General features: G+C 36.6%; 1 pseudogene; it reads left to right on the top strand.

Moving 5' to 3' along the window:
• Nucleotides 1-1,367: 1,367 nt before the first annotated feature.
• LOC127439083 (uncharacterized) overlaps nucleotides 1,368-21,606 on the top strand; it is a 40,841-nt pseudogene continuing 20,602 nt past the window's right edge.

Here is a 21,606-nt window from a genome sequence, read left to right on the forward strand (position 1 = left end):
GTTTTGCATAACACGGCGGCTCATTTCAGTTTATCATGGCCTATTTGGCCTGTTTCGTGGCCAGCCCGGTTATCCTGATGGCCAGTCTGCCCCTGATCGGCCCCAAAGTGCGTCAGCCCACCGGGAAAATGCCCGGTATGACAGATTACCAATCCAGCCCTGCCTGTGACAGATCTATAACGACATGCTGTTTCTTCACAGATGAATTGAAGAAGAACAATGAATGAATGATAGTAAATGTGAAATGAGGAACGTGCATATCATGATAACTACCCTGATAGCACATGTACATCTCTGAGATGTCTGTTTTAGAGCTTTTCATCTGGAAAGCATCATAATCTAATTAACATCTGCTAAACATCTTAAAAAGATCAGATTCAGGGGCCGTTTACACGACAACATTTTCAACTGAAAACAGAAAAATTGTTATGCGTTTTGGCTGTTCATTTACACGACAACGGCATTTTGGGGCCTGAAAACGCAAGCTTTTGAAAACGGGTTTCAAAGTGCAAGTTTTTGAAAACGATCCCGTTATCATCTCCGTGTAAACATACAAAAACACGAATTTGTGAAAACGATGACGTCATGCACACGCGTATTACATGTTCAGTCTACTGGCTTGCGCGCGAGTACTTCAAAACAATGTGCGAGACATTCCAAACTACAATGGCGGACTACATGACTGTGTTTGTGCTGCTCAAGTCTTGTAGTAATAAAGCAACCTCATCGTCCATCCAGACAAAATTGCTCGATGCTTTCGCCATCTTCATTGTTTATATTCACCTGTCTGTGGAAGAATGCTTATGTGTGCAAGCGCGTAGTGTTTCTTTACAATGTGACATCGCCAACTACTGGCCTGGCATGCATAATACAGTGTGTTTAGTCGTTTTCATGGATCCGTGTGAACGCAAAACTTTCCAAAAACGTAAAGGAAAAACTTTTCCGTTTTTAGTACATCGTTGGCGTGTAAACGTACCCTTAAAAACAGTTTTTTTAACATTTTCAGGATACAAACTAAACAGTAGACACTTTTCCATCACAAAAAGAGTGCACACTTTAAGGGCATAATATAAGTAGGCGAATTGGGACACAGCAATGTCTCCAAATGAATCTTTTAGTGAACAGATTCAAAAGTCAGTTTGGGTCACTAGTATGAATCAAAATCCCCATCACTAGTCAAGGGGTGTATTGTTCGGTTGGTCATTACAAGTACTTCCACACGACTTTACAAACTAGAGGTCATTGGTTTAGAAAGAGAGAGACTTAAATGAGTCAGTGTATGAAAGTGAACGAGATCGATTATTGATTCAAAACACAGATTCATTCTCGAGCGACACATCATCATCATCAGTCTCCTTCTGTTTGGCATCTAATGAAACGATCATCAGAGTTTAAGAGCACAAGAACCCCGTTTCTGTCGTGTATGTTTCAGTTCTAGTCATTGTACAATTGTGGACTGTTTTATGAGCTGTTTATTTGAAACTGATGAAGAAAATGTTTGACGTGACTTTCTGTTTGTGCTTTTGGAGTCTGTTTGGTAAGTTATAAATATGTTTTTATGACTTCAGTTCTTTCTCTTTTAGTACAGTGTGATTAACTACAACTAATGACAGCATTTACTTGTCTTTAACATGAGTTAATGTCAGATCAATCAATCAATACTACTGTCTATGATTTGAGACACTTTCAGTTTATTTGAAAGGTGTTCAGTGAGGTTCAGGTCTGGACTTTGTGCTGTTGCATTAAGATTTGTTTTTACTGGAATTACTGGAATAGATAAACCTGTAAATTAGAAGAGGGTGTGCACATACTTTTGATCATATAGTGCATTTACTGAAATCATGAATGCTGCTCGAGCACTCAGTCACAGACAGAACACCAAATACCTTCATCAAACTCATTGTGTGAAAATGTGAACAGCAGATTATCTCATTATACATTCAAATTCATTTTGAAATGATATGAAATGATTTCCAGTGGCTCTCTTAGTAACTGTCTCTGTTTGTTCTGCAGGTGTGTTTGGTGTTGAGACAGATGTTTTAGAGTCAGTGTCAGTGACGGAGGGAGATTCTGTTACTCTAAAGAATGATGATACTAAAATACTGAGAGATGATGGGATCATGTGGACGTTTGGACCTAATAAAACTCTCATTGCTCACATCAACAGAGAAGCCAATAATGATCAGGTTATATGATGCTGCTGATGGGAGATTCAGAGGCAGAATACAGCTGGATCAGACTGGATCTCTCACCATCACAAACACCAGAACTACAGACTCTGGACAATATAATGCAACTACCAAAAGCAAAGAGACCCTACTGAAAATATTCACTATTACTGTCTATGGTGAGTAGAGAAAACTTGCCCTGTTGTTCATTTTTGACATATTAATCACTGTCATAATAAACACTGAAAATAAAGCAGTCCACAAATGGTGTGATTGGATCAATGTGTGTGTATATTTCTCATATTTTTCAGCTCGTCTGCCCGTTCCTGTCATCACCAGTAACTCTTCTCAGTGTTCTTCAAGCTCTAAATGTGTGTTGGTGTGTTCAGTGGTGAATGTAAGACAGGTGACTCTCTCCTGGTACAAAGGAAACAGTTTATTCTCCTCCATCAGTGTGTCTGATCTCAACAGCAGTCTCTCTCTACATCTGGAGTGTGTCGATGATTCTTACAGCTGTGTGGTGAACAATTCAATCAGCAATCAGACTAAACATCTCAACATTAATGAAGTCTGTCAGCCGTGTTCAGGTACGTCAGCGGTGATATCAATGTTTTGTTACTGAACTCATTTGTGGCCTCATTTATACTGTAGATTAATTCATCATCATGTCTATCACTCATTTCATGTTTTACTAAGTTCAGTGTATCTGTTGTTTTCTGTGTTTCATGCTCTGAATAAAAATGCTTGTGGAAAAGTATATATATATATACACTGGTAGCCAAAAATGTGGAATAATGTACAGATTTTGCTCTTATGGAAATAAATTGATATTTTTATTCACCAAAGTGGCATTCAACTGATCACAATGTATAGTCAGGACATTAATAATGTGAAAAATTACTATTACAGTTTGAAAAAAATGTTCAGAACTTCTTAAACTACTTCAAAGAGTTCTCATCAAAAAATCCTCCATGTGCAGCAATGACAGCTTTGCAGATCCTTGTTATTCTAGCTGTCAGTTTGTCCAGATACTCAGGTGACATTTCACCCCACACTTCCTGTAGCACTTGCCATAGATGTGTCTGTCTTGTCGGGCACTTCTCACGCACCTTACAGTCTAGCTGATCCCACAAAAACTCAATGGGGTTAAGATCCAGAACACTCTTTTCCAATTATCTGTTGTCCAATGTCTGTGTTTCTTTGCCCACTCAAACCTTTTCTTTTTGTTTTTCTGTTTCAAAAGTGGCTTTTTCTTTGCAATTCTTCCCATAAGGCCTGCACCCCCGAGTCTTCTCTTTACTGTTGTACATGAAACTGGTGTTGAGCGGGTAGAATTAAATGAAGCTGTCAGCTGAGGACATGTGAGGCGTCTATTTCTCAAACTAGAGACTCTGATGTACTTATCCTCTTGTTTAGTTGTACATCTGGTCTTCCACATCTCTTTCTGTCCTTGTTAGAGCCAGTTGTCCTTTGTCTTTGAAGACTGTAGTGTACACCTTTGAATGAAATCTTCAGTTTTTTGGCCATTTCAAGCATTGTATAGCCTTCATTCCTCAAAACAATGATTGACTGACGAGTTTCTAGAGAAATCTGTTTCTTTTATGCCATTTTTGACCTAATATTGACCTTAAGACATGCTAGTCTATTGCATACTGTGGCAACTCAAAAACAAACACAAAGACAATGTTCAGCTTCATTTAATGAACCAAATAGCTTTCAACTGTGTTTGATATAATGGCAAGTGATTTTCTAGTACCAGATTAGCAATTTAATCAAATCAAAATGAAATCAAATCACTTTTATTGTCACACAACCATATACATACAGGTGCATCTCAATAAATTAGAATGTCGCAGAAAAGTTCATTTATTTCAGTAATTCAACTCAAATTGTGAAACTCATGTATTAAATAAATTCAATGCACACAGACTGAAGTAGTTTAAGTCTTTGGTTCTTTTAATTGTGATGATTTTGGCTCACATTTAACAAAAACCCACCAATTCACTATCTCAAAAAATTAGAATATGGTGACATGCCAATCAGCTAATCAACTCAAAACACCTGCAAAGGTTTCCTGAGCCTTCAAAATGGTCTCTCAGTTTGGTTCTCTAGGCTACACAATCATGGGGAAGACTGCTGATCTGACAGTTGTCCAGAAGACAATCATTGACACCCTTCACAAGGAGGGTAAGCCACAAACATTCATTGCCAAAGAAGCTGGCTGTTCACAGAGTGCTGTATCCAAGCATGTTAACAGAAAGTTGAGTGGAAGGAAAAAGTGTGGAAGAAAAAGATGCACAACCAACCGAGAGAACCGCAGCCTTATGAGGATTGTCAAGCAAAATCGATTCAAGAATTTGGGTGAACTTCACAAGGAATGGACTGAGGCTGGGGTCAAGGCATCAAGAGCCACCACACACAGACGTGTCAAGGAATTTGGCTACAGTTGTCGTATTCCTCTTGTTAAGCCACTCCTGAACCACAGACAACGTCAGAGGCGTCTTACCTGGGCTAAGGAGAAGAAGAACTGGACTGTTGCCCAGTGGTCCAAAGTCCTCTTTTCAGATGAGAGCAAGTTTTGTATTTCATTTGGAAACCAAGGTCCTAGAGTCTGGAGGAAGGGTGGAGAAGCTCATAGCCTAAGTTGCTTGAAGTCCAGTGTTAAGTTTCCACAGTCTGTGATGATTTGGGGTGCAATGTCATCTGCTGGTGTTGGTCCATTGTGTTTTTTGAAAACCAAAGTCACTGCACCCGTTTACCAAGAAATTTTGGAGCACTTCATGCTTCCTTCTGCTGACCAGCTTTTTAAAGATGCTGATTTCATTTTCCAGCAGGATTTGGCACCTGCCCACACTGCCAAAAGCACCAAAAGTTGGTTAAATGACCATGGTGTTGGTGTGCTTGACTGGCCAGCAAACTCACCAGACCTGAACCCCATAGAGAATCTATGGGGTATTGTCAAGAGGAAAATGAGAAACAAGAGACCAAAAAATGCAGATGAGCTGAAGGCCACTGTCAAAGAAACCTGGGCTTCCATACCACCTCAGCAGTGCCACAAACTGATCACCTCCATGCCACGCTGAATTGAGGCAGTAATTAAAGCAAAAGGAGCCCCTACCAAGTATTGAGTACATATACAGTAAATGAACATACTTTCCAGAAGGCCAACAATTCACTAAAAATGTTTTTTTTATTGGTCTTATGATGTATTCTAATTTTTTGAGATAGTGAATTGGTGGGTTTTTGTTAAATGTGAGCCAAAATCATCACAATTAAAAGAACCAAAGACTTAAACTACTTCAGTCTGTGTGCATTGAATTTATTTAATACACGAGTTTCACAATTTGAGTTGAATTACTGAAATAAATGAACTTTTCCACGACATTCTAATTTATTGAGATGCACCTGTAAGTGCAATAGTGTGTGAAATTCTTGGGTGCAGTTCTGATCAACATAGCAGTCGTGACAGTGATGAGACATATACCAATTTACAATAACATCAAATTAACACAACACAATTTAAACATCTGTTATACACATAATTACACTCAACAGTATACAAATAATAACATACACTGTACAGTATACAATACGCTGTTTTTTTTTTATTTTTTTTTTTACTATATAGATACTATATAGATACACATTATTCAATAAAAATTTAAAATAAAAATATATTAAAAAAAGTATATATATATATATATATATATATATATATAGAATGTACAGTATTGTACTGTATTGACATTCAGGCTGTCGGTTGATAGTCAGTTGTTAAGAGAGAATATAATATAATAATAATATAATTTATGACAGTCCGGTGTGAGATATAAGAGTAAGGGTAATAAAGTGCAGTGCAATTTAGCATGATTACTCAAGGATAAGGTGTTGGAGTGATGGCTGCTGTCTAGATTTGATCAAAAATGACTTTTTTCAAATAGTGATGGTGCTGTTTTTTACTTCAGTAATGTCCTGACTATACTTTGTGATCAGTTGAATGCCACTTTGGTGAATTAAAGTACCAATTTCCTTCTGAGACAGCAAAATCTACGTAAACTTTTGGCCGCCAGAGTACGTCAAACCACAGTGACACATAATAATGATTTTTTTTTTTCTCTGAACTGATAGTTTGCAAAACATGGCCCTGAGCAACTAACAGAGTCTTTTGAAAAGATTTCTCATGGCTAATTTCTTTTCTCATAAGACTACACCTGTGGTTGTGGTTTCACTGAAGCTGTGATCCGATTGGTCGTCTCTGGTCTGGTGGGCGTGGCTGCTGTTGCTGTTCTGGTTTATGATGTCAGGTCTAAAAGAGCTGGGCAGGAGACCAGAGAACAGACAACATCACGCAAGTAAATAACTGATGAATAACATATTCAATCATCAGGACGCTAGGGGGAGATGTTCTTGAACATCTGGATCCATTCAGAGCATGTCAGCAACTTCCTCTTTCCTCTCCAAACATTCTCCAAACACACCCCTCCAACTCCAGAGGAGTAAGAATGACGAAATGAGAGTGATCAAGTTTTCTCAACAGTTTTTAGACTCTACAACAAGTCTTTGGTCGTGTCCACACTCTCATTCATCCTGTCTGTCATAAAAGTTGACCAAATAAAATTCTGTCAAACCTGTAAAACTTTCTTTCTTTCATGGAACACAAAAGGAGATGTTATTCTCATTCACCATTAGGATAGCACAATTAATCAGAACAATAATCAATATTATGATTATAGCTGCCACGATTCACTAATTGTGAAAAGTGTCAATTACAGCTTTCTATTTAGGTCTACTCCTGTTTTATGCATCAGAACTTTCTATTAACAACATGTTTTTTTGCAATAGTTGAGCTTTGTAATCAATCAGATGTGTCTGTTGAGCAATTTAAAGGTGTGCTGAAACATCACCTGCAAGAAAAAAGCTTTAGAACCAGAGCAAATAGTACCAGCAGTATTTGAAATGATGTTGGATTCTATCTCACTGCATGTCCCATTGCTGCTTGCAGTGTAGAGGATGTAACAAAACTAGCAGTGATGCAGTACTTGAATTAAACTAAATCTACAGTAAGAGACCGCTTCAGTTATTATATTGAGAATGTTTTAAAATTGTCGCACTGTTCTTTTCATTCTGCTAAGAGGGTCAATATGACTTTGTTTTTTTATTCACTGATGTATAAAACAGCAATAAATTAATTCAGGAACACAGTTTTTAGCATAAAATATTGCCCTATATAAAGAATAAGGCATGTAGAAGTAAATGATATTAATTGACATTTAATTATCTCAATTACAATATCAAGGGAAGTAATCAAACATGATTTTGTGGATGTGCAGCTAATCATCAATCATCATCAGTACTTTCATTGTGTGTTTTTGCAATATAATGAAAGTGAATGTCGACTGATAACATTCTGCATAACGTTTCCTTTTGAGTTCCACAGAAGAAAGAAAGTCACATGCACTCAAGAAAGAGGATTTATAATGTTTGTTCAATTTACTCAATTAAAATGAACTGGAAGCAACAGAATTCTAGAATATTTTCTCACAAATTGATTTCATTGTGTTACATCCATTTAAATGTGTAAAATTGAAGTTTACTTAATCTGTTTGTTGGGACTACATTTGTGGTGTTAATGTTGCATTTATAAATCCGGCTCGGGATTTCCTAGCATGTTTTTCATGGAACTGGATGGGATGAACAGATATTGAATTAAGTGTTATTTTATACATTTTTGAGCAAGATGAGAATAGAAGAAGATGTGTTAATGTTAAATGTTCTGATATATTGGTATTTAAAAAGAGTGTCTGTTATGCTGGAGTTTTAGGGGTTAATATTGTAGTGAATAATGGCACTTGTGCTTAGGTTGAGGATTGATGTTTGATTTGAGTGCAGTTTAGCTCGATAAGCAGTTCCTTTTAAATTGACAGTGTAACAGATTAACTGTCTTTACACTTGCTTGCTTGGCATATACTAATGATTAATAAATAAATTAAAGATGTACCAACATAAGAAAATTAATTAAACAAAACCTTAGTAAATTGAGTTTGAAAAACCTCATGAAGTTGAGTTAAAACTGCTAAAGTACATTAATTTAAAGTAATGCAACTAAATTATGCTGGCTCGATTTCATATAAAAACTTTCTCTAATTCAGTTAAGGAAGGGTAATGACTATAACTATCCCTTTAATTTTCAGCAAAAAAATTAAATAAATTGAGTGTCTTTCTGATGATATTGCACAATCAGTCTTTTGTTCTATTCTATTATAATCTATTAAAGTGATAGTTCACCCAAAATGAAAATTCTCTCATCATTTACTCATCCTTATACCATCCCAGATGTGTTTGACTTTCTTTCTTCCACAGAACACAAATTAAGGTTTTTAGAAGAATATTTCAGCTCTGTTGGTCCATACAATGCAAGTGAATGGTGGCCAGAACGTTGAAGCTTCAAAAATCACATAAAAGAAACATAAAAGTAATCCATATGACTCCAGTGGTTTAATCCATGTCTTCTGAACAGATATGATAGGTGTGGGTGAGAAACAGATCAATATTTTAGCCTTTTAACTATATATTCTCGTCCCTGCCAAGTATATGCACAAAAAAATGCAAATCACCAAAAACAAAAGAAGAATGTAAAAGTGGAGAGTGACAGTAAAAAGGACTTAAATATTGATCTGTTTCTCACCTACAGTAATCATATCACTTCTGAAAATCTGGATTAAACCACTTGATTAAAAACTGGAGTTTTATGGATTACTTATTAAAGATTAATGCTGCCTTTGTGTTCTTTTGAATTTTCATTTTTGGGCTACTAACATGCATTTATTGCTTGTGATGGAACGGTAACAGAGCAGTCTTGGAGTTTGAGAGAACATTGCCAATCTTGGTCGAACAAAGCTCTATGCCCCAGGCAAAATCATGTAACTCCCCTGTGCACTGCTTACATACTGTTGATCCATTATATCACAAAAAAATCATTTTGAGTAAATATAATTTAGTTGGTTATTAATTCGTTTTTCAAAGTCTTTGTATTTCTTAGCACAATAAGAAAATAAGAAAAATGAACACAGTGAACTTGTTTAACTTATATTAAATGTTATTTGTATAACACTTTTTACTGAACAGATTGTTACAAAGTAGCTTAACAAATAATTACAATGGCATGTCAGACTTAACTGGCGAAGCCCTCCTCAGACTGGAACATAAATGACAAAATATAATTAGATGCCGACTGTGTATAACAGCTGTTACTAATAAATCTATCAATCAATATAAGTTATAAATAATTTGTATATCCTGATGTTTTATTATTATTATAAAAGTTTCTCTTTCTTTTTTCAAGACATAGCGACATGTGAAAGAGTACATCTGAATGCACTGAGATTCTGACAGTGAGGATGTTGTCAAACATCTGTTTCAAGCCATAGTTAATTTTTAGTTAAACAGATTTTGTGGTGATCGGGGCGGGGCCGAGTGATGCAGTGAGAGGCCGGGAGACAGGTGTGGAGCACAGGTGGAACTCATTCTCCACTCATCTCCCCCGGCTTCACTCTGCCCAGAGTCGCTCAGCCCCGCCCTGATCGCCACAGACTTACATTTAATTTGACTTGTTTATATGTTTTCTGTTTCTTGGTCATTGAAAATATATAGCTGCACTAAGCTGGAATTTCATGTCATTATAAAAAAAGAGAACCTGTTTTATGTTTATTACTATCATCTTCAGTATGTTTTTGTCTTTTTGTTCTTCATCTTTTTTGTTTTGTCTCTCATTCTTTTATCTCTCTACATCAGGCGTGACACACAAAATATCACCTATGATAGGAACCATTAAGTAATCAGACATTCAGACTTTACAGTAAAGGGGGTGACCTATTTGAAGTCTGAGATAAAGTGTTGTAGTCGAAACCAGCTTATCCGAGTCCAATTCCAAACCAAGACTAGAGTAGGCCGAGTCTAAGATGAGACTGAGACCAGAAAAGGCAAAGTCTGAGACAAGACTGTTTATGAATGTACTAAATGTAACCAACTGACTCATATATCAAATATACCTAATTTATTATTCACTTAAGCTTAAGTTGGATAAACAATATTACAAGTTGAGAATAAAATGAAATAAATGGCACATTCCAAGTTAACACAATTGTATTACAATTACGACATGTCAGTGTTAACTAAATGTTAGTAAAAAACTAAAAATAAAGGGGCCTTTAGCCCCATTGTACCTGAAGCATTTCTGCTAACTTGTGCCTGCAGGATCTCGGGTATGCACAGAAAACTTTTTTATTGTTTTGTAAAAACAACACCAAACCATTAAATTCTGATGACATTGAGTGAGGTATTTTTAAATTTTCTGCAGTTTGTGCAGCATTCATGTAATTAATGGCTAGCATGGTAGGGTAGGTTAAACCCCTCCTTGTGTAAGTGGCTTGTTTGCGTCATTACATTATTGACATTGGTTAGAGTCAATCAGCAGTTAATCCCTACCTATTTAAGGCTGGTACATGCCATGGTATGCTTCACTGCTAGTACCGCCCTTTTGTGTATCGCCCGTTTCCATCTAAATCTGGGTTAGTGTCGGATCTGTTCGGTTTTGCTGCTCTATGCAGGCTGTTTATTACCCCCAGTTCATCTCGTACCACACACATATTTGTGATTTAGGCTGCTGCGATTATGCTTTGAGCAACCGTATGTCCTATGGGTTTCAGTGACCTTTCTCCATAGATTGATTCACTTTTCCTGAGGGCATTCTCTCTGTTTGGACTGAGAGAAAGATTTGAAGATGTTGCTGATGGGAGATTCAGAGGCAGAATACAGCTGGATCAGACTGGATCTCTCACCATCACAAACACCAGAACTACAGACTCTGGACAATATAAATTAATCACCACCAGCAAAGAGATCCCACTGAAAATATTCACTATTACTGTCTATGGTGAGTAGAGAAAACTTGCCCTGTTGTTCATTTTTGACATATTAATCACTGTCATAATAAACACTGAAAATAAAGAAGTCCACAAATGGTGTGATTGGATCAATGTGTGTGTATATTTCTCATATTTTTCAGCTCGTCTACCACTTCCTGTGATCACCAATAACTCTTCTCAATGTTCTTCAAGCTCTAAATGTTTGTTGGTGTGTTCAGTGGTGAATGTGACACAGGTGACTCTCTCCTGGTACAAAGGAAACAGTTTATTCTCCTCCATCAGTGTGTCTGATCTCAACAGCAGTCTCTCTCTACATCTGGAGTGTGTCGATGATTCTTACAGCTGTGTGGTGAACAATCCCATCAGAAATCAGACTAAACATCTCAACATTACTGAAGTCTGTCAGCCGTGTTCAGGTACGTCAGTGTTGATATTAGTGTTTATTTACTGAGCTGATATCTGTTGGTCATAATCATGTACCGTACGTCTCTAGTGATATTGAAGGGCAGTTGACAATAAAATGTTTTGATTTTCTTTATCCCCTAGATATCTTTTTTATTTAAATATACATTATATATTTGTTTACAGATATTTTAGGACCAGTAATTGGTTACCATTCTATTAATATTTTTTTATTTTAGTCATTAAATTTCACCTTATCTTTTCTGTATTTTGTTTCACATGAAATTTAATTTTAGGCATTTAATCTCTCAATTAATTTGAGCCTATAAAAATGTATGTATAGACATTATTGAACAAATAAAAAAAAAAAGACATGTCATTTGATGTACCCATAAACTGAACTGATCTCAATATCTCTCTTCAGCTAATACAGTTATACCTCTGATAGTGTTGATTTCTGCTGCTGCTGGAATTCTGTTGATTGTATTGATAACTGCAGTCGTGATCTTCTGCAGGAAATGTAGAAAAACAGATCAAGAGGGCAAGTGTAACATACTGCTAATATATCTGTAAAGGAACAGCTTTGTTCTTTTAAATCTGTATTTATGACATATATTTGATAACATATGTTTTAATGTCATTACAGTCCAGACTCGTGAAGAAGAGATAACTTAGGCTGATCCAGCAATCTATCAAAGAAAAGCACTGAAATCAGTAAGATCATTTATGACTTTGTGTCTCTGTATCATTTACAGCAGTGAGTCAGATTTACATGTGTGTGTGTGTATGAATGCAGATGTATGTTTAATATTCTATTATGAACTTATAATGATCATGACTGTGACCCAAATATATGACGTAAGAACAACTGCAAAAATAATCTACACAAGCACCATTTAAGCACAAGGAACAATTTTCTTGGTATATAAGTATATCACTTACAGTAAAACAAAAAGAGCTGCCTGACTCATGGTTCACTGCTGTTTAATATCAGCATTTGATGTCTTCATCTGAAAACCCAAGTGAACATTTTAAATAGACAGTATGTCATACATACAGTATCAAAACAACAAAGCCGTTCCATTACAGATGAAATAGTTGTATGTTAGAGCAAATAAATATTTGTTTATAATGTATTTGTCTCTTATATGCACCTTGATATCATTAGAGGTACTGTAGAATAAAATGATCTGGAATCAGTCTGAATGGAAACGTGATTAAGCAATTACTGTTTTAGAAACTGTTATTACAAAATACTAAAAAATATATTATGGTTCAGTGTAATTCTGCTATAATAATCACTGTTCACAGGAAAATGAAGCATTTAGGAACTGAAAGTGACAAAAATACTGCAGATATTTCTGCTGATTTCAGTGTGTACGTGTGTGTGAGAGAGAAAATGTGAGAAACAGAGCCGAAACAGACCAGTCGATTAGAAATTTAGCTTTTTAAAATTGCACAATGACAGTCAAACCTGCTTATATCACTTGAGGCAATATCCCATTATATGTATATGTCACATTCTAATACTATATAGAACATTTCAAAGTGTATTTGCCTTGCAGTAGGACAAGGAAGATCAGTGTTTTGTTTATGGTAAATACTGTTCTTGAATTCTGACAACATGTATGAAATCTTCCACATCTGTATTTGTGTTTTCTTTCAGAAAGTGAAAGAGGAGGATGATGTGGTGTACGCAGGTGTCGCCGTGAGACGTTGATCAAATTCTCTGAGGTTCAGTTTCCTCATAAATGATGATCTAAACACAGTAACTATCCCTGCTGAAAACACAGCGTATCTAGTAACCAGACTGTGATGTGTTTAGGACACTGTTATCCACATAATCTCAACTATCTTAAAGGAATAGTTCACTCAAAAATGAAACTTCTGTTATCATGTACTCACCCTCATGTTGTTCCAAATCTAAATTACTTTCTTCAGTGGAACACAAAAGGAGAATGCTCCAAAGGTAGAATATCAGCCTCAGTCACCATTCACTTTCATTAAATGAGAAAAAGATACAATGAAAGTGAATGGTGACTGAGGCTGAGTAAATAATGACAGAAGTTTTATTTTCGGGTGAACTAAGCCTTAAATACAATACATTCAAATTACATTTATATCAAACCAGCACTGTACAGTATAAACCAGCCTAGACCAGCATGGCAATTCGTGCTGGTCTATGCTGAACTTTTAACATGGATGACTCTGTTTAGTTGTTTATTTGTGTGTGTGTTTTGTGCCACATAAAGGCCCTGTTTACACATGGTATTAAGATGCATTTTCGGTGATCTGATCACGTGTTTAGCTGAGACACATTCCTGTTTCAACCTTGTATAACCATGTGTCTCAAATGTGTCTCCTGTGATCACTTGTGTCGTATTTGTAGGGGAGGGTCTCTGATTTAATGACGACATGCATCAATCACTATGTCAGTGTGTTTTCTGCATGACAGTAAAGTGCATCAAAGTTAGAAAAGACAAAGAAAGCATGAAAAAAATGTCACAATTTAATCTAAGAACAATCACAACATTTTGAGTAGTATTCTCTATTATTTTATGGGTGTAAATTAGCAAATTACAAATACTCTCACTACTGTAATTAAAGGAATATTCCGGGTTTAATACAAGTTAAGCTCAATCGACAGCATTTGTGGCAAAATGTTGATTACCACAAAAAATTATTTTGCCTTGTCACTCCTTTTCTTAAAAAAAAAGCAAATATCGAGGTTACAGTGAGGCACTTACAATGGAAGTCAATGGGGCCAATTTTTGGAGGGTTTAAAAGGAGAAATGTGAAATAGTCATTTTTACAGTCATTTTAGGGTTTTAAGGTTTGTTGACATTACATCATCATGGTAACAAAGATGTAAAATTGGCTATAACTTTACACAGAGGTGGTTAGTAAGTGATTTTATCACATGTTTACACAAATATTTTATGTTTATGTCTTGTGGCTATACTTTTGAAACAATAAGTATTTTAACGTTTACTGATTGGCTCCATTGACTTCCATTGTTAGTGTCTCACTGTAACTCAGATTTTGCTTTTTTAAAGAAAAGTAGGGACGAGTTGAAATTAATTTTCTGATTATCAATATTATGCCACAAATGCTGTCGATTGTGTTTAACTTTTATTGAACCCGGAACATTCCTTTAAGTAGTTTTTCCCAGGAATTGTACATTTTTTTAAGTAGTTTAAAAGTTAATTGTATACTTTTACTTGAGTACATTTTAAGGGCTGTAACTGTACTTTTACTGCACTATTTTCCCTCTGTCTGTGTTTGCTACTGCCCTCTCCTGATTTTATTTTTACCCCTCAATGTGATTGGCTACGAGATTCTTGTGACTCACGTCAAATCAAGTGTAGAAAACTTGAACAGCAGCTGTAGATCTGGCACCAACTACTATTAATCAAGGATGTAGAGGATGCTTGAAGCCAGGGCCATAGCACCGTTTTCTGGGCCCCCTGACTGTATATTGCCCTGGGCCCCTTTCCTATTAAAAAAAATACAGTTTAGAATTCAATGTGGGGCCCCCCCGGACCTGTTGGCCCCTCGAATTGCAGCAGTACACCTTCAAGCAGCAGTACAACACCTGAACATCCATAGCCGCACCTAAAAGGCCTTTTCACAGTGAGGAAGCACAGTTGCTTGATTGTGTCGTGAGTTTAGCTTGCTCAAGCCAGATATCAGCATTAATTTACCTCTAATTTGAAGAAACAAGGTAAATTTCATATATCTGTTTACTATTATCTGTATCTATAACATAGCCCTGTAAATTAGCTATCTATCACTGAGATTATTGGGCTGCTGTGAGAGATTTACACAATGATAACTAGGTTATAGGGCAGGGTGATAAAACAATCTTGATATTTATCTGGGGAAAAAATCTTCTATATCGATGATGAACTTTTGAGTAATTTTCTATATTTAGTCTATGTTCTACATATAGACAAGGGGTGCTCATTGCATTGATTGCGATAGCAATAACTTTAGTAGCTTTAAAATATTAATGTAATGTAATAAAACAGTGACAATTTTAATAATACTATTTGTAATAATATTGTTAATTCTTTATTAATACCAACCCCTGATGAAGAGACTGTGTTAATTTGTATAATAAATTACCAGTGATTAGAGAAGATAAAATAATTTATAATAATGCTCAGCCTTTATCAATTTTTTCTAATGCCTGATAGAAAAGTATCAACCTCTATAGAGCAATACTTCAGGCAGAATATTCCCATCATCAGCCACAAATACACTTTAGAAAATTGTGCATCATACATTAGAATGAGAATAACTATTTCTGGGCTTAAAATATACAAGAACTAAATCAATGTGGAACAATGTATCTCAAAAGTAACACGATCTGGCCCCATGTACTACTTAAAGCCCGATGTGGCCCCTGTTGTCACGGTTGGGGTTTGGGGAAGGAAAAAGGACCCAAAAGCAGATGAACAGATTTTATTGACAGAGAATGTGGAGTAACTTAATGGCGTTTCCAATGCCGGCTGCAGACGGCTGATCCAACAAGCCGCTGGTAGAAAGAGTCACAGATAGGTGTTTCCAACGCTGGCCGCAGACGGCTGATCCAACAAGCCGCTGAAAGAAAGAGAGTCAGAGAAAGGTGTTTCCAACGCCGACTGCAGATGGCTGATCCAACAAGCAACTGGAAGAAAGAGAGTCACAGATAGGTGTTTCCAACGCTGGCTGCAGACGGCTGATCCAACAAGCTGCTGGTAGAAAGAGAGTCACAGATAGGTGTTTCCAACGCCGGCCACAGATGGCTGATCCAACAAGCCGCTGGTAGAAAGAGTCACAGATAGGTGTTTCCAACGCTGGCCGCAGACGGCTGATCCAACAAGCCGCTGAAAGAAAGAGAGTCAGAGAAAGGTGTTTCCAACGCCGACTGCAGATGGCTGATCCAACAAGCTGCTGGTAGAAAGAGAGTCACAGATAGGTATTTCCAGCGCCGGCCACAGATGGCTGATCCAACAAGCCGCTGTAAGGAACTGGTGTGTTCGTGAGGTGAGAGTGCATTGTGGAAGTCTGGAGCACTCCAAAGAGAGTCAGTTGAAGCTGGTGTGGTGCAAAGCCAAGCCCAGACAAATCTCCCAAGATGCAGGCAGATGTTGAGGAATCCTCCTCCACAGTACTGGACACCAAATGGTGAGAGTGACTGCAAGCAGGCAGGTAACCGCACCTCTATTGACAGGCAAACAACAGACACACGAGCATGCTCCAACTACACAAGAGAGAAAAGTTAGACATGACAGCAAACAGCAAACATGACAGCGAACAATAAACTGGAAAAGGAGGAGGGGAAACACAAGGAATAATTAGGGAGTGCAATTAGAGGAGAGCACATCACCGTGATCAGCACTGGAAGTACTGATCATGTGTGCTGGCCACCTGTGAGACACGAGGAAGAGAAAAACAAACAACAGTTAGAGCCGGCACACATGCCGGAACCGTGACACCTGTACCAAAAAACTTTGCCCACCCCTGCTCTACACCCCCTCTATTGTGCGTGACGTGACATGCCAACTGCCAAGTGACAGTCTTTTTCTGATTTTTTAGTTGTTTTTGCATTGTTCTGAACATAATGTTTTATGCACAACAATAACTCGCTCCGACAGCATTAAGGGAAATTTAGACCCTACACATACATTTATTTTAATGTAATTGTTTCATAACTTTTTCATCTTTTCATCTGGGTAATCACATCGCCCTTTTATTTTTTTGGAATCAGATTCAGGTTTTTTTTTTTTTTCTTAGATAAGTGATGTATTTTAAAAGTCAAAAATAAAATTATTGGAGGATACATATACTTTTCATTCTTTCTGGCAAACAGCCATAAACGGGAATGTAAATTATGGTATGTGTGCTACATTTTGAAATTGCAGCATACAGTGTTTATTATAAGGGATCATCGCATTCGCAGCCCAATACTCACTACTCATGAGTACTTTTAAATGAGTTACACTTTTACTCTTACTTGAGTAGTTTTTAGGACAGGTATTTTTTTTTTCTACTCACACTACAGTTTTTGGGAAGTAACAGTACTTTTACTTGAGTTTGATTTTTTGTCTCTGCATGTTGATTTCAGACACACTGAAGAAGATCCATGAGGTTTATGTATTCACTTTTTCAAGTTTTCTGAACAGACGGTTATTTCCTTTGAAAGCAGCATGTAACCGGCAATATTTAAACTCTTGTTTTATCATAGTGGTTGATTGACAAGTGAGGAGTGGTGCTTCACTGCTGTCTGAGATGCATAAAGGATGGATTAGCATTTATACATAAAATGCGATGTGTTCACATTAATGTTTGACTATCTCTATATGTGGTTTCAGTGCTCAAATCACAAAAAGTTTTAGACCCTGTTAACGCCTGTATTTAGTGCTGACCACATGTGATCGGATCACCAAACACACATCTTAATACCAGGTGGAAATGGGGCCAGATTTCCTCTAAGTGATTTTAGTTTATTTTGACTCTGTTTAATTAATTATGCCTAAAGTTATAATGGTCAAACATCACACACACGGTTGATCATGGGGCATAAAATTGATTTTTATCAGGGATGGATGAACAAGCTTTTAATCTACTTTTTATGTTTAATTTTTGAAAATGTCTTTTATATCTTCTTTTTTTTTTCTTCAAACGTCAGGTTGAGTATTGTGTCAGTGCTGGTGTAATGCTGTTCTGATAAATGTCTGTTGTACAGCAGATCACTCTGCTGGAGCGCTATCTTGGGTCTCTATATAGAAGTGCATTGTGTCACTAACAGCTCTGTCTGCTGTTCCTTTAGTGTCAATACGCCTGTTTACACACAAGCAGAGCAAGTTTCTGCCTAAATAGTATATAAAACCATTTTTATGTGAATTGATACATTCAAATCAATGTGAAGATTTACATTGTGATAAGAATGCATTTATGAATAATTTACACAGAAATTCCAGTGCACTTATGATCACCTTGCTGCTTTGAAAATTCTCTTTAGTATTTATATTTCTATATATAAATCTTTATAGCATTTGATTTCACAGTTCATCTCTTTATATTCCCCACTCTATTGTTGTCCATGAGCTCTGTAAAGATTATATTGAGAAATTAGTGTTTAAAACAGATATAGTTCCTGTCCAAGAGCCGTGTTTGTATTTAGCAAATGCTTTATGTTTAAAATAAGAGATACAACTAGGCCATTTGATTATTTTATAAAATGACTTGGATAAAACTATATAAACCTGTGATATTTTTAAGGGTAATGTTCAGTGATGATATATTCTAAACATTAAAATTTTACAGATATTAAACACATTGTGGCTCTGGGTGTTTCTGTTGAAAAAAAGAGCACTGCTAAATGGTTTTAGGAAGTTGAAGCTTAAATAAGGGTGAAAAAAACTGTGTGAAATGAGAGGCCAGAGATGACTCATAAGGTGTAAAAAAAAAAGAAAGGAAAAAAAGAAAATACTGACTACAGTCACGCTTACAATCACAAAAATAAACATGTGAACTTTAATCAAGTCAGTTCTTCAGTTTTTATTCCACCCAGCCCTTAGTTTGATCTTTATTTCTCATCAACAGTAGTAAAGCGTGTTATTGAGGGCTGTTGTTGTAGTCCATTGAGTTTTCTGTCATGTGGATCTACAGATATTCTCATGATTGGTCTTTGGACCCAGTTTGTGCACAGATTATTTTTTTAGCTGTCAAAAGTCAGATTCAGCTTGACTGGTCCACCAGCTAGTCCACTACCAGCCAGCACAGAAATCCATGCTGGTCTATACTGGTTATTAACGGCATCCAGTAGCTGTTGAGAGGATAGGTAGTGGGAGAAATTCCTTGACTCGTTTGCAAAGCTGTTGTCTTTCTAGAGTTACGTTTTGTTGTGATGAGGCATATGAAACATGCAATGCAAATACATAACAGTTAAATACAGTCAACAGAAAGTTAGCTTTCCCGCTACTCACCCCCTCCCTCCATAACAAACAACCAACAAACGGGTCATAATAAAGGAAACGGAAGTGTTCACCTGTGCCCACATTACAGAAAATAACCAATGAAAAATAACAATGAATTACAGTTCCTACATTCCGGCCCCATGATTATTACAAAAATATAAATAAATTTTTTTTAATAGTCATCATTACACATTATCTTATCATCAACGATAAAATACATACATTACTCATTTGTACAATATTACATTTCATACTTTTTTCTTTTTTTACAGACCTATAAAAAAATATGTATGCAAGCATGTGCATTGAAATGTCAGTGTATGTAAAAAATGTCTATGTATCTGTTGGGCCTCATGTGTTCAGATAGAAGACAAAGGCAGGCCTAACACAGTCGTAAAAACCTAACTCGGCCCCCACATACCAGGTCGTAAATCTTACTGATAAAAATCGCGCCAAAATCAAACAAAGGGAGTCCAAAACAGACTACAAATCCCATGAAGCCTTGCTCACTAAAGGATCAAACTCAACTCCTATTGGATGAGGCACACAACAGAACGTCCCTCAAACCATGACATCATCAGGAGTAGAAATACCTCTAAAATGCTTCCGGGATTTGCTTCCAGCAACTTTGTTCACCGTGTATAGACGTAGCTCATTGCTGCTCTCAGGTGCAACCTCGTGGCACAAGGAAGTAACGTCCGACTTGAAACTGTGGCCATACAATCTCCATCTCGCTGGACGAATTGAGATTACTCTGTGTTCAACCGAACACTCTAACGGATCCGAAGGAGACAGCCGAGCAATCTGCATCTTCATCCGTTTGCCTGAAGGAGTGAAGAGCTTAAAGATTTCTCTTCCATCTTCAATCAAGTCGACATTTCTGAGTTCTTCGCCAGCCCGCCGACAGAGTGAGGAAACGGCCTCCCGTCATCACCCGAGCCTCACGGAAGAGGGTCGGAGTTAAAGAACGGATGAACACACATTCTACGTCCTCATATAATTCAAGTAAGAGGTTTACGTCTGGGCAGAGATAGAATATTACAGTGTGTTATTCTTGTGTTTCAAGGTTTTTGCTTGTACAGTTTACGGACCGCCATGTCCGCTCATTATTAATACTCAGGGTATTAATTATCACAAATGAGATTTGTTGTATTGTAGTCCAACCACAGTGGGCTGTTGTACATTTCCACCATCGTGGGTGAGACCGGTAAACTGAGTTTTTCCATTAAAGAATAAAAAAACGCGGGACTGTTTACGAGCCGTCCACGCGTCTCTGAGTGATAAACTAACAGCTGCTTTCTCTCCCACGATCGTGGAATCAGCTTTGGGGCCGTCACTCATACTAACCACACACACTCACACTCACACTCACACCCTCATGTGTTACAGGATTATTTTGATTTCCATATCTAATCATACCACTGTGTAGTTTGTAGTTGTAAGTCGGAAGTTTATTGACTGCATTGTATTAATTATTAATTGATATTACTGCATAAATAAACTTTGTTTATACTACAAAGAGAAGTGTTTTGGTTTGTTTTGCATACGCCTGTGTCATGCTGATGGGATGTCAGTGCTCGGATTCAAGCCTTCATTCATTGTTTTTTTCCCGAAAATCGATATTCTTCGGATGTCGATTTTCCTAAGAAAACAATCTAATATTGAGAATGTTATACTCTCTGGTTATTAGTCCCTGATTCCAGGGTGGTGCCCCATCAATGTTAATCCTTATTAATATTCTATTGATTTTTGATAATTGATAATTATCTTTGATGACTGCTGAATTTGAATGATCAATAAGATAGTGTTAATTTTAATTAATGTTTCATCGATGTTAACAATTAATGATTATCTTTGATAATTGTTGATTTAAAGGATTAGAAAAAGCTAACATTGATTCTCATCAATGTTCTATTGATTTTAATAATTAATAATTGTCTTTGATCATTATTAATTATTGCTAATAATCAAACCCACTCCTAAACGTAGCACACTACATTTACTGGAGCCCCATATGAGGTTTTAATGAGTTAGATTCAATTAATTAATTTAAATATTAATTAATAACTAAAGAAATCATTATTAATTATTTCTGATAGTAACACTGATCTAAAGAACCAGTAAAGCCCTACATATCCTTTAGCC

Source organism: Myxocyprinus asiaticus, chromosome 50, assembly GCF_019703515.2.
Source record: "Myxocyprinus asiaticus isolate MX2 ecotype Aquarium Trade chromosome 50, UBuf_Myxa_2, whole genome shotgun sequence".
NCBI classification, from domain to species: domain Eukaryota; kingdom Metazoa; phylum Chordata; class Actinopteri; order Cypriniformes; family Catostomidae; genus Myxocyprinus; species Myxocyprinus asiaticus.